At 38.7% G+C, this 12,345-nt stretch overlaps 1 protein-coding gene across 1 annotated transcript in view; it reads left to right on the top strand.

Annotated features, from left to right (window-relative positions):
• Window positions 1–2,592: 2,592 nt before the first annotated feature.
• The window catches only part of map4l (microtubule associated protein 4 like), a 122,850-nt gene continuing 113,097 nt past the window's right edge, over window positions 2,593–12,345 (top strand). The window contains exon 1 of the mRNA XM_040039522.1: window positions 2,593–2,736. The gene's annotated coding sequence lies outside the window, so the exon portion shown is untranslated. The remainder of the gene's footprint in view (window positions 2,737–12,345) is intronic.

Below are 12,345 nucleotides of genomic sequence, written 5' to 3'. Positions count from 1 at the left end.
CGCAGACCAACCCTTGGAGCCAGCCTCAAGTGGCACCTGGAGAAACTGAAGTTTTTGCCGCATTGGCACTGGCTTCATATTTCAGCTGCAAAGATTGGTTGTCATTGATTGGGACTTAGACCTCAAAGGAGGACCTTCAATTTAGAGTAACTAGATAACAGTACATGTCATTAAACTGCAGGAACTCCAACTGAATAGTTACTTAACAAATTCATTAAATAAAAGCTTTTATGATATTTGAATTTTGATGATGTGTAAGAGAAGGGCTCGTTGCACAGTGGCAGGAAGAGCAACTTTAAGTGTCTTGTCATGTCTTTTACTTTTTAATGAGAGGATTTTAGGAATGGGACAAAATGAATAAAACTGTGCAAAAAGAAGTGAGATGGAAGAATGATACAGCAGAAAGGAAAGAGAGAGACTTGAGCGGATAGATGGTGTGACAGATTGAGTTTCGGTAAGGCAGGACCAGAGATGCTGATGATAGAAAGAGAGGAGGGGGGATGATGCACATAGACAGGGACATTACATAACACTTCATCAGAGCAGAAGAGGAAAAGGGAGGGTAATAGGAGGAGAGGCTGTCACGCAGACTGTGAATGAGAAGAAACCACTCCTCTATTCTGCAAGAACCTTGAGGCCATGCCCCCTGGTTTGACCCATCAGGAGTAACTACAGTCGAGAAAGGAAAACAGAAATGGATGAGTTCAGAACAGGTTTAAAGCTAGAACTTTTTACTTTTTCAAGGATGCCCTCCTGATAATCACTCAAAATTTTATTTGAACAAATAAAATTAGTTTTTTTGTTTTATTAATACAAGAACAGATCAAACTGGCACATGTATTATTGATACGATACTAATCAGTATTTTATGTGTAATGATGATATTTTTGAATCAACAATGAATAATGAAAGAACTGCTATTATAAGCGTTCCTCTCAGCTCTTTTGGGGATAAAAAAAAATGTGTGTCTGCAAATGGATAAAAAAGTTCTTTGCAACCCACCTCTACCCCCAACATCACTTGCCATACTGTTTCTGACTTAATCAGTGTAACATATCTGTTGTCACTGATACCTGCTCTGTTTTGTGCTGGGTCTTGCTATAGCTCTCTAGCTTTCAACATGTGAATGTGGAGCTATGCCACCAAACAAAAATTACTGGCAATTCTGGAACTGACTGAAGCAAGAATATGCCGATGTTCAATTACAGCAGCTACTTTTATTAATGAACATATCAAGTTCTTCATTTCATTTATTTTATTTCATCATTTCATAACAATAGATGAGATCATGAAGTAAGTAGTAATAGATAGTGATTGGTGTCAGATGAATGGTGCCCCCAACTGTGATGAATATATTCATAAGAACAGTCAACAATAGGCGCTAACAAATCCTGGCTTAGGGGATCAGTTAGGTACATGTTGTTATCAATCATATACAAAGATAGGACATGATTATTAGTGTCTGAATTGAGTTAGACTGGTGGAAATACACAATTACTTTCTGCAAGGAGAGTTCTATAGGAACTTTGTTACTTTGATATTTTGCTTGTTGACCATTTTTGTGCTTGTGTATTGTAAACAATATGTGTTATTTGGAGATTACAAACAAACTGCACTGAATCAAATGGAAGGTATAATCCTAGATAATCCTATAGAAACCTCTGTGTCCCCCAGCAGCCACTCAGTCCTCTGGTTCGCTAGCAGCTCACACAATCATCTTAACAAATGTGAAAATATTAAAAGTTAAAGGACACAAGGCAGGCAAAGCTGATGGAAACTGCAGATCAAAAAGATAATTTCAAACATTTTATCACAGAATATCCCATGTACCTGGGTAACCTGAGACTAGAATGTCCACTAGCAACCAACACTAGCTACAAAGTGAACTAGCCCTCTTTGTTAATGGGGTTGTCTGAGAAATAATATGACTTACTGCATGGTTCAGCCCATGCAGAAGGTTTGTGGTTCAGTTTTAATGAGTGAATATTAAATATTTTTATTCTTCATTAAGGTCACTTATAGCACTAATATTAGACTTTAAATTGAGAATTTCAGAAACCAAATGTCCATTTTTTATATACAGTCTCTGGTTGCTGTGTATGTCTCTTAATGTCAAGGATAATTACATTTATAACACAAGATTTAGTTGTATGAAATTATAATTCATTTTCATATTTGGGATTGAAAAATACATCTTGTTGAAGAAAAAAAAAATGCATATTGAGCAAGTAGCTTACTTAAGAGACTTCTTTCATCACGTTAGAAATTACAGGACAAAAATATTCTCCCAGAACAACTTTTTATCGTCCCTTTACCAGAAGGAGAGAAGCAAAATGCCCTCACACATAAAACAGCAACCAGAGCCCCTCAATGTGGAGACCAACGGTTGCATATTTTTCTCTAATTTGTCACCCACTGTACGTGTTTTCATATTAACACGCTCCCCCTGAGATGTACGATTAAATCTCTAAATAATCAAGCCAAAACAAATACCGCTGTCACCGGCGGTCCGTAAAGGCGGCAGCTTCCCCTCCCGCATGCAGACTCTGAAGACTCCTCGTTTGACGCTCCAGGTTCCTGATTGGTCGAGCTGTTCGGGGGAAGGGGCGTGGCTTGCGTCTCAGTCCTGGCACCAGTTTGCTCTGCAAGCACCGAAAGGTGGAGAGATTTTCCCCATCACACACTCTTACTGTCAAACACACACGTTCAGCGAGAGACTCGGGACGCATCCACACGGTGAGTTTCACTGTTTTAACGTGATTCGGGACGTGTCATCGCGTTTTCTCTGCATCCTGGCGATGCGCCAGCCTCGCGTGGGCCTTTATAAATGAAATGTAATTGGTGCCATATTTATATTCAGGTCTGCAGGTTGCAGTGGCACGGAGGCAGGCCTATATTTAGCTTATGATATGGCGGAATCATAGTCGGAGACATCGCTGTGCGCGGTGTTTCCCATCCCAATGGGGAGAGGATGGTGGGCGTGTGAGGAGGAGAAAGAGTCGGGGTGGCGGGGGGTGAGGGGGGTTCAGTGTCTCATGCAGAGGTCCGTGGATTCGTGTCTCTTTGTTATGGTGGTGCCGCAGAGTCGGGATGATACACCCCTCCTGCTGAAAAATCACTACAAAACAGATTCCTCCGATAGTCCTGCTTTGGCTCCTCATTAGTAAGCCAGTAGTAATTGTAGTGGTCTCAGTGCATTTAGCCAGCACCTCTGTCATTATAATATTCCTACATGGGACCGTAGTAGGTTTTACATGATGTTTATCTCTATGGTGAAACAGATGCATCTCCAGTACAGCGAAGGCCTTGTTATATAAAGAATAGAAGAGTATCTGATTTTTATACATAGTACCCCCCCAGTCGAGACGCATACACACTTACACGCACAGACACACTCTGCATGCTGTGTGTGTGTGTGGATTAGAGCGCATTGTTTCGTCTATGCTCATTTTTTCTCCTCTAGGGCTCTTTCTGCCTTTTCTCTATCTCACATGTGAAACCGCATTGAGCTACAGGACTGTAGACTGTCTGTGGGAATACTATGGGAAAATGGTTGTCTCTATTCTGCACTCAAAGTAGAAATGGATTGAAGGTTCAAGTAAACGGTGCATATCTGCTCTGTGTGTGATAGCTGGAGCCAAAGAAGCTACATGATGCAATGCTGAGTAAAATCTCTAAAGCCGAAGAACGTGGCTGCCCCGTTACATAAAGTGGGCATCATCTGTAGCCTGGTACACGGTACAGAGCGTATGTCACTTTGACATGCTCAGTGTGTTTGGGGAGACAGACATCTGAAATAATGTACTCTCATTACACCAGTCAGACTCATCTGACACTGTATTTCAAAGTTGTTGTGTGTTTGTTTATAACTGACATTTCATTAAAAACAGATCGCTGTTTCTGTTTGATCAGTTAATTATTTGCTCTATAGATTGTGAAGATGCAGAAAATCGTAATGTTTAAAAAGGGGAAAAGACTTTGCCATTTGATTGATAGTCACCATGGTCACCAACTCATTTCCAGAGGTTTCTCATATCACTTTATTGTCATTTTGTTGCTGATTATAACAACAACAAACTCATACTACAATGTCATTGTTCCGCATTATCATCTTAAAATTATTGTATATAATATCGTTCAGGTATTTTAATATTGTGATATTGTATTTGACTTAAAAGAGGTTGATGGATCTTTCTTTTCTGTGTTCTGAGTTAAAGAGGTAATTAAGCAAAGTCACATTTGCCAGTATTAACATATAGTAAATGGACTGGTTCTTAGAGAGCGCTTTTCTACTCTACTTGAGCACTCCAAGTGCCTTATACACCTTATTCACACAAGCACTTTTTTGGTGTCTAAGTGCTTTCTATCTAACACTCTGATCAGTGTATTAGGGACAGGCCACTTGGGTTTCAGTATCTTGACCAAGGACACTTTGGCATGCAGACTGGAGCAGCCAGGTATCAAACTACCAACCTTCCAATTAGATGGCCTGTTCTACCTCCTGAGTCACAGCCACTCTTGTATGTAGTCGTAGTCTAAAAATGTAATCCCCGAGATCTAAATAGCCCTAAAGCTGACCCTTAACTACAGCATGTGATTTCTGATTACTAAGACTTGGAAGAATGATTATCAAAATTGTTCTTGGCAATCAGGAGAACCCCCCCCCCCCAAAAAAAAAAAAAAAAATTCTAACTGACATACTTTAGGATTAAGTTTATGACAATGAGCAAAGACTGTCATTTAATCTGAAATGACTTAAAATCTCCAACTCACTGAATTTTGAGAACAGGCCGAGTACAATATTTGTATCCAACATGACCAAAACTTCCAGTGGCTTATTAGTTAAACTGTTCTCATTCCAATGGTGTCATGTTTGGCTGTTTTGTCAAAGCCCCTGGTGTCTCACAGCCCCTGGTGTCTCACACATAGGCGTAAGATATCCTTTGATGATGGTATTATTGGATGCCAAGGGCGAATGCTAAAAACAGGACCAGGAGACTGCAGTTTTTATCTCTTCTCACTTCTTAGCTTTAGGCACCAACACTGCTTACTTAGGTTTAGAAAAAGAACGCTATTTGGGCTAAAACAAACCTATTCAAAGTGTTAACTATGCATGCTAAAAAATAAATGATGCTAAAAGGATAGCCAGTCACCTCAAATTTGACAGTAAGGGACCTGAAGAGTGTATATGTGATGAGTTCAGATTAAAACTGAGCTCAGATATTCTAAATCTTTGCAAACAGGAAGTAATTTTTGTAGGTGAGAGTGCAGAGGACTACACAGTCCAAGTAACCGCAGAGTAGCAAATCAGGAGAACATCCAGATTCCAGACCAGGTGCATGAAAATTCCAGATCATGAATATATAAATGAAAAAGGCATGTCAGTTCAACTCCTTTGACTCCTTGAATGTTTGAATCACAGAGATACTAAATGTAAAAAACGTAAGGCCATTTTTTGCCTGAGACTGCTGGCACAGAAGCTAGATGGATTATCAGAGATGTTTTAATGCATGAGCGTTGTAATGATGATGATGCCATAATTTCTGCCTCAGGGATTGGTGGGATTACATCCAATCCTTCTCAAAGGGATCAACCAAGTAGCCCGGAAGTCAGCAGGCACCCAGCTAGGTATAGTTAACATTTTTGCATCATTTGTAAGGCAATAGGCTTTTCTAGGCTTTTCCACTAAACCAAGCAAACAATATCATTATAGAGCTGGTCAAACCTTGACTACATATATAAGTCATTTTACAGTGTAGCATTGACAGTAATAATCAGTTGTTAGCAGGAAATGTGTAAGCTCTGTTGTCATTCAGTAAGTCAACAAGTCAGCCAGGCAGAGCTAGTACTGTAGAGATACGATCTAATCATGTTGTAGTTTCTCCAGGCGATATCATAGGCCTGGCTTGTAAAATAAGATAAGATGACCTTTATTAGTCCCACAGGTGGGAAATTTGTTAAAATGTAAGAATTATGTAAAAAATGTAAGCTTATGTAACAAAACATGGAGTTATCTCATAAGATTTGTGCCCAGCATGAAACCAGGCGATATGAAGAGTGATAGCTTTCTGTAGCCATTAGGTTTTTCTGGAACTTTAAAGAAAATCTATGGACTACAAGATGAACTTCATTTGTTATCCAAAACTATGATGTTTCCTATTTTTTTCTGTTAAGTAAAGAGGAATGGAACAGTGGAAAAGATGACTAGATTACCAACAGTTAGTGGTCTACAAAAAAAGTAGTAACGGTTGTAAATAATATTGCTAATTATTAAAGTCCTACGGTCAGGAGGAGTCCTAGGTAAGGAGCTTCTGGAGTTAAGGAGTTTTCCTTTAACTGTTCCGTACACCTCTATGGAGAATTTTACTCTATTGTAGCAATTTGTTTCGCTTTTCAGTTCAATTCAATTAAGTTTAATTTATGTAGTACCAAATCACAACAACAGTCATATCAAGTTGCTTTATATTTTAAGGTAAGGACCCTACAATTTATAAAGAACAATCCCAATGATCAGACTGTGAGCAAGTACTTGGCGACAGCAGGAAGGTAAAACTCCCTTTCAACAGGAAGAAACCTTCGGCAGAACCAGGCTCAGGGAGGAGCAGCCATCTGCCACAACTGGATGGGGGTGAGGGGAGGAAAACAGGACGAAAGACGTACCGTAGAAGAGAGCCAGAGTTTAATAAGAGCTAATGATTAAATGCACAGTGTGTAGTCCTTTCCAACTGATTGCTGTTCTATCTCTAAACACCCATGTTTCATGGTGCACAAGGGATGTGTATTCACCAAAAATGTTTGGGTAACACAAACACCAACCAGCAGTCAAAATAAGCAACTAGCTGTTGAAAATAGTGTGAATACTAGCTGAAATGTCAGACCAAATAACATTAATAATAAGGATAAAATTACCGTAGGTAAATTATCAGATAATGAAACAGCCGATGAAAGATAATACTGCTTTTTGTATGCTGGCTTATAAGCCCTTGGTTTGTGTGACAAATTTGGGTTTACAGCTTGCTGCATTGCTTTTAAGTGACAACATAAGTCAAATAATGCAGCTGTGTTACTCACACATGGAAAATAAACTGTCTATCAAATTCCACAAACTTTCATCTTGACACGTTTCAAAACATTATGTTAAGACTAACTGTAAATCCACTGAAATGGAAATTGTGCTTGCAGTCTCACTCCTGCTTAGTGATGAATTCACAGTGAATTAACTTTTCATTAATTCTATATATTTATAAGTTTCCCCCCTCTGAATATTTTAATGTTATCCAGTCAGGTTTTCACTTTGCTAATATATGGATCCTTAATGTGTTACACCAGTCACTTTGAGAATTCCTCTAAAGACTTTCAACAAACTTCATTTATTATTGAAGCCAATTTTATTGCCAGATTGGGGACAAGGTGCGTTAACTTCCCTCAAACATTTATTATGTCTGATGAAATATATCAGTCACTGAAAGAAACATTATTGTTATGTAGTGTTTTAATCCTGCACACATGTTATCCGCTACTGGAAATATCAGGTTATGTGCTTTGATTGCACTGTTATCTTCAAATTATTTGGTTCATGTGAGGATTGGTGAGGAGGTGACCATGTTAAACAGTGTGAACATAGACCTGGTGCTGCTGCCTTATTTGTGGTTACCATAGTGATCTGCCTTGGTTAAAAGTGGATCACATTAAAGCACTTTTCCTGCTTTGTGAGACAGATCTTTTAAGAGAAATGTCGTTGCTAAATCTCAAAATAAACAGTTCAGTGCATTTTTAAAGGTTGATTGATAGCTGTAACTTCAAGATGGAAAGAGCAAAGAGCTTAATTGGTCAACCTCTAATAGTTAGCAAGACAGCAGTTCTTCTGTGAGGACTGTCAGTTTGCTTGAGGGCTTGGCGTTGAACAAAAGTGCTTCAAATGGGAATGCACACCAGATAACACTGTGTATGAAACCTTTAGAACGGGAAAGGCTGGCGTTGTATTGGATGTTAAAGTACTTGCTGTATATGATGATCAGTCCCTGTTACATCCAGGGTATCCAGTGGCATCTGTGCATTGACGGATGGGTTAGCATTATAGATTTAAACAGAGCCTTTAGTATTACTATTAATACCATTACTAGTAACTCAATTATCCATTTACTAATTTACACATCATGATCTTTATCAGATCACCCAGATGAGCTACTTAAATGTGACCAAGGTAAATACCAACAGATATCAAGCACAGTGCAAAAATGATTGTCCATGTAGCCTTTGGAGTGAGCCAACTGTACAGTAGAGGTTCAGTGAATAGATCAAACAATGGCTTCAGAGGCAACAACAAAGGTCAGTTTTTCCTGTGGAGAAAAGAGGCGGAGATTCAAATCAGACCTGACATCATGTGGCAGTTGAACCAGGAATGATGGGAAACACTGTGTTCCTTTCTCATCTTCATATTCATCCTTCTGAGAGCTTCCATTATTATGTGTTCATGATTTGAAATAAGCAAAGGTTATTTCTGTCCTACTGAGCTTAAGATCAGACCAGCCATCAGCCAGTACAGCAGAGCGAGGCAGGAATGAGTATAAAATGTCCCCTTCATTTAAAGCATCAAAACATGCACCCTGCTCCCAGGATGTAAGCAAGAGTTCATTATTTAAACCCAAAGTCTGGAGTGCAGTCACAGTTCATCCCAGTTAAATGTTTGGGTGCAGAAAAATGTTAGCTGCTCAAAATAAGTTGAAGTTTATCCAATCCTCCATATCCATCCAGTCACAATGTTTATTTTTAAACAATAAAATAAACAAATCTCAGTGGTCCGAAACGCAGTGTATTCACTGGCTGAGTCATCCCTAATGGCTTTTCAGTTAAATGGAACCGCAGTTCTGAATACAAAAGGACACATGAACTCAATGTAATTGTTCCTCAAACTGAATTCATTATCAATCACATGTCACTAAGCACACGCAGTATGCTTAGATGAGTGACTACTGTGTTGTCACTCAATTAGCCGAGTCCCATTTTTGAAGCCTAAGATGAGCATTTTTGCTGTTGCTGCTTGTTTTTGCAAACAGACATGATGAATTGATCTGACAGTGAAACCACACATTCACTAGCTATTGATTTGTGACCTCTCAGTCACAAGCTTGGTTTGATGTTTGACATCATCTGACAGAATATCTCTTGAAGTTGGATTGCAAACTTGGAAACTTTATTGGTAACTACTAGCCTAACACAAAGACATTTCTTATTTGACTGTCAACTGCTTAGTTTAAATGTATCAAGCTTTCATTTATGAAAAGATGAATGTGACTATGGTCATTTACAGTTCAACATTTTTACTTTTAGACTTTACTAGAGTAGCTTTGCATGATTCACAGTTCAAAATAAACCTTATTCTTACTCTTGGTACCATTTCTTAAGTAATCATCCATCTAAAACAAGATGTTAAAGCTCCCTTTTTTCCTCTCTTTAGGCCAAATTCTTGCTAGTACATAACATGTAGCTGTGCACACAAACTGGCTGTCTTAGCCATATCCTCTCTTTTGACATCATACTGAACAAAAAAGTTAAAAAAAAATACTGAGCCAAGCCAAGTTTTTACAGTCTAATGAGCCTCTGCTTTTTTCTGCTTTTTGCTATTTGTGCATACATCAACCTCATTATTAAACCTTGGCCATGTTTAACACGAACCTCCACCACTGAATCAGTATATATGTCTCCAGAAAAAAAAGCACAAGCATAATAGGCCCACCTTAATGGACCAAGAATGAAAGAAAGTAACAGAAACAGTGTTCTGTTGAATGAATGTGCTACAAAACACAGAAAGAAAAATCTATGAAATCAGAGTATGCACACAGCAAGAAAAAAGTGAGATGGAAAGATACAGTATCATTTCATGCAGATCAGTTTCCATTTGTTCTCCTCTATTCAACTTCACCAGCTCATATCATCTGTGCACTTCTTGTTTTCTTGAGTACCTTGACAACACACACACACACACACACACACACACAGAAACTGAAACACAACACAAAGTCACACTTGACAGGTTTGCGCAGTTAGTAATCTGGATTTAGCTGACTTGTCTGCACCTACCCTCATATACTGGAACGTGTGTGTGTGTGTGTGTGTGTTATCAGCGGTAATATAAACTGCTGCTCATCAGAGACAGTCTGTGCATGTATGTGTGTGGGTGTGTCAGAACTTGTGCCCATCAAGGAGGAGACAGTGAGGAGCTGCTGAGTCACCATGGCGACTGGCTGGGCAGCCATGACAGGACTTTGTTAACACGTTTTGATGGCATGAGTCTGAAAAACAGAAACCTTCTTATATCACTGATATGATGTTTTTGTCCTGATTCTTTAATCAATGAGAATGGTTCTTTATAGTTACCTACATGTTTCCTGTTTTCATATCACATTGTTTTCCTGCTGTCAGGACCAGGGTTTTAATAGTTTTGCAATTTTCATTCGTTTTTATTTTTATTTAGTTTTGACTTCAGATTTTCAATTATATATCAGTTTTAATTAGTTTTTACCAATTGTTTGCTAGTTTAGTTTAGTTTTTATTTTTTTGAAAATCCTTAGTTTCAGTTTAGTTTTGATTAGTTTCAGTTATAGTTTTAGTTGTGTTTGCAATAATTAAGTGCAACAAAATCCCAGTTTCATCATATCAGTCATGCTCTTCTGCTTATCCTTGGGTATGTTGCTATTCCAGCTACCATACCCTGCACCCTGGACAGGTCGCCTGTCTGTCGCAGGGCTAACACGCAGAGACAGACAACTCACAGTCTCACCTATGGATTCTTTAAATAAATAAATAAATAAATAAATAAAGGCAGATGAACAACCATTGATACCAGGCAACTATAAAATTTATATCTTGGCTCCAATGAGACTATTAACTCTTGCAGCACCGGGTGTTCATAATTTTGGTTCAAGTGAATTGATAAACTTTTTGAAGGCAATTGACTCACACAGTTGTGTAGATATCCCCGTCCTGTTGTCTCGGGATGCATCACGCTGCCTTGCCTGGGGTTAGCTTCTGTTTTCTGGGGATGAGAGTTGAGTGTGCTCCCTTCTCAAGGTAAGCTAGGTTAGCCTTCTTGTGTGAGCTTTTCAAGTGCACTTTAAGGTTTGTGGGATTTTTTTCCTTTAGAAATGTCCCTCATAATTTGTCTCTTTCCACTACAAGACACTTCATCCAAAACACAGTCATATTCAAAGTAATCCCAAATTGGACTCTGGCGCTTTCTCCCGACTTTTCCTGACATGATTCTGCGCGTGGACGGAGCAGTAACACAGACGACTCGACTAACGCACTGCCACCTGCTGGCATAATGAGACACAGCAAGAAAAAAATCTGGAAACTAAACTTCATCTTCACCCTTGACTATTGTATGACACACACACATCTACGAAAACTAAACACATTTTTGCTATAAATTCAGTTAATTTTAGTTAGTTTTGTGAACACTCATTACAGTTTTAGTTAGTTTTCCTTTTTTTTGTTTTTATTTTTATTTCCGTTAACGAAAATGTTTTTTCACTTCTAGTTTTCGTTATTTCGTTAGTTTTCGTTAACGATAATAACCTTGGTCAGGACCATGTGTTTGTCACACCAGGTTTTATTAAAAACATAAAAGGAGAAAAGCAAGAAAACATACGTAGCATGATGAAACCACGATTGAACTGGTATTTCTTTCAGAGTCAACATTTCTAAACCAGTTAATGGACTCTCAGACACATTTCAGCTCTCTAGATTACTTGCTCCCAATTAAATTAGGGAACATATTTATCCTCCACATCTGCCAGCTTTGTCATCTAGCTGCTGAGAGGAGCTGCCTGTCATTGTGGGACAGATCCCTGCTTGGCATGTAACCACGCAGATGAAATCGACTTTGTTCACCGAGTAGTGAGTGTGGATGAGCTCCTTCTATTTCCCTAAAGCTGCACATAACAATTTGTAACTACTTATTAGAACTTATTTAACCTCAGATGTTACTGCTTGCTGTGGAGTCATCATTCAAATGACTTGCTTCACATTAGATATAGTTGTTTGATCTTTCATTAATATGAAAGTTTAGATCAGTAGAGCTTCAAAATACATATGTGCGATGTGTTTAGATTGATGATATGGCACCATGTGGTTAGTCTCCAATAGAGATTTGCAGCTGTGATGGTGGAAGAGCATACAGCCCACTGTCCCTTAACAGACGTTGTTGTTTTTTTTATTACTTTGAGCCAGCTGTTTTCCTACTTTAAGGTACAGATACATCAATCCAGCCATGTTTAGTTCCATCTGAAATACACACCTTGTCTTAAGGTATTTGATGTCACTAGTACAAATCTCATACCAGTG

The sequence above is a fragment of the Simochromis diagramma genome, unplaced genomic scaffold (genome assembly GCF_900408965.1).
Source record: "Simochromis diagramma unplaced genomic scaffold, fSimDia1.1 OVJJ01000337.1, whole genome shotgun sequence".
NCBI classification, from domain to species: Eukaryota; Metazoa; Chordata; class Actinopteri; order Cichliformes; family Cichlidae; genus Simochromis; species Simochromis diagramma.
Note: the sequence above shows the minus strand (reverse complement) of the source record. Positions and strands in the feature narration are given on the sequence as shown.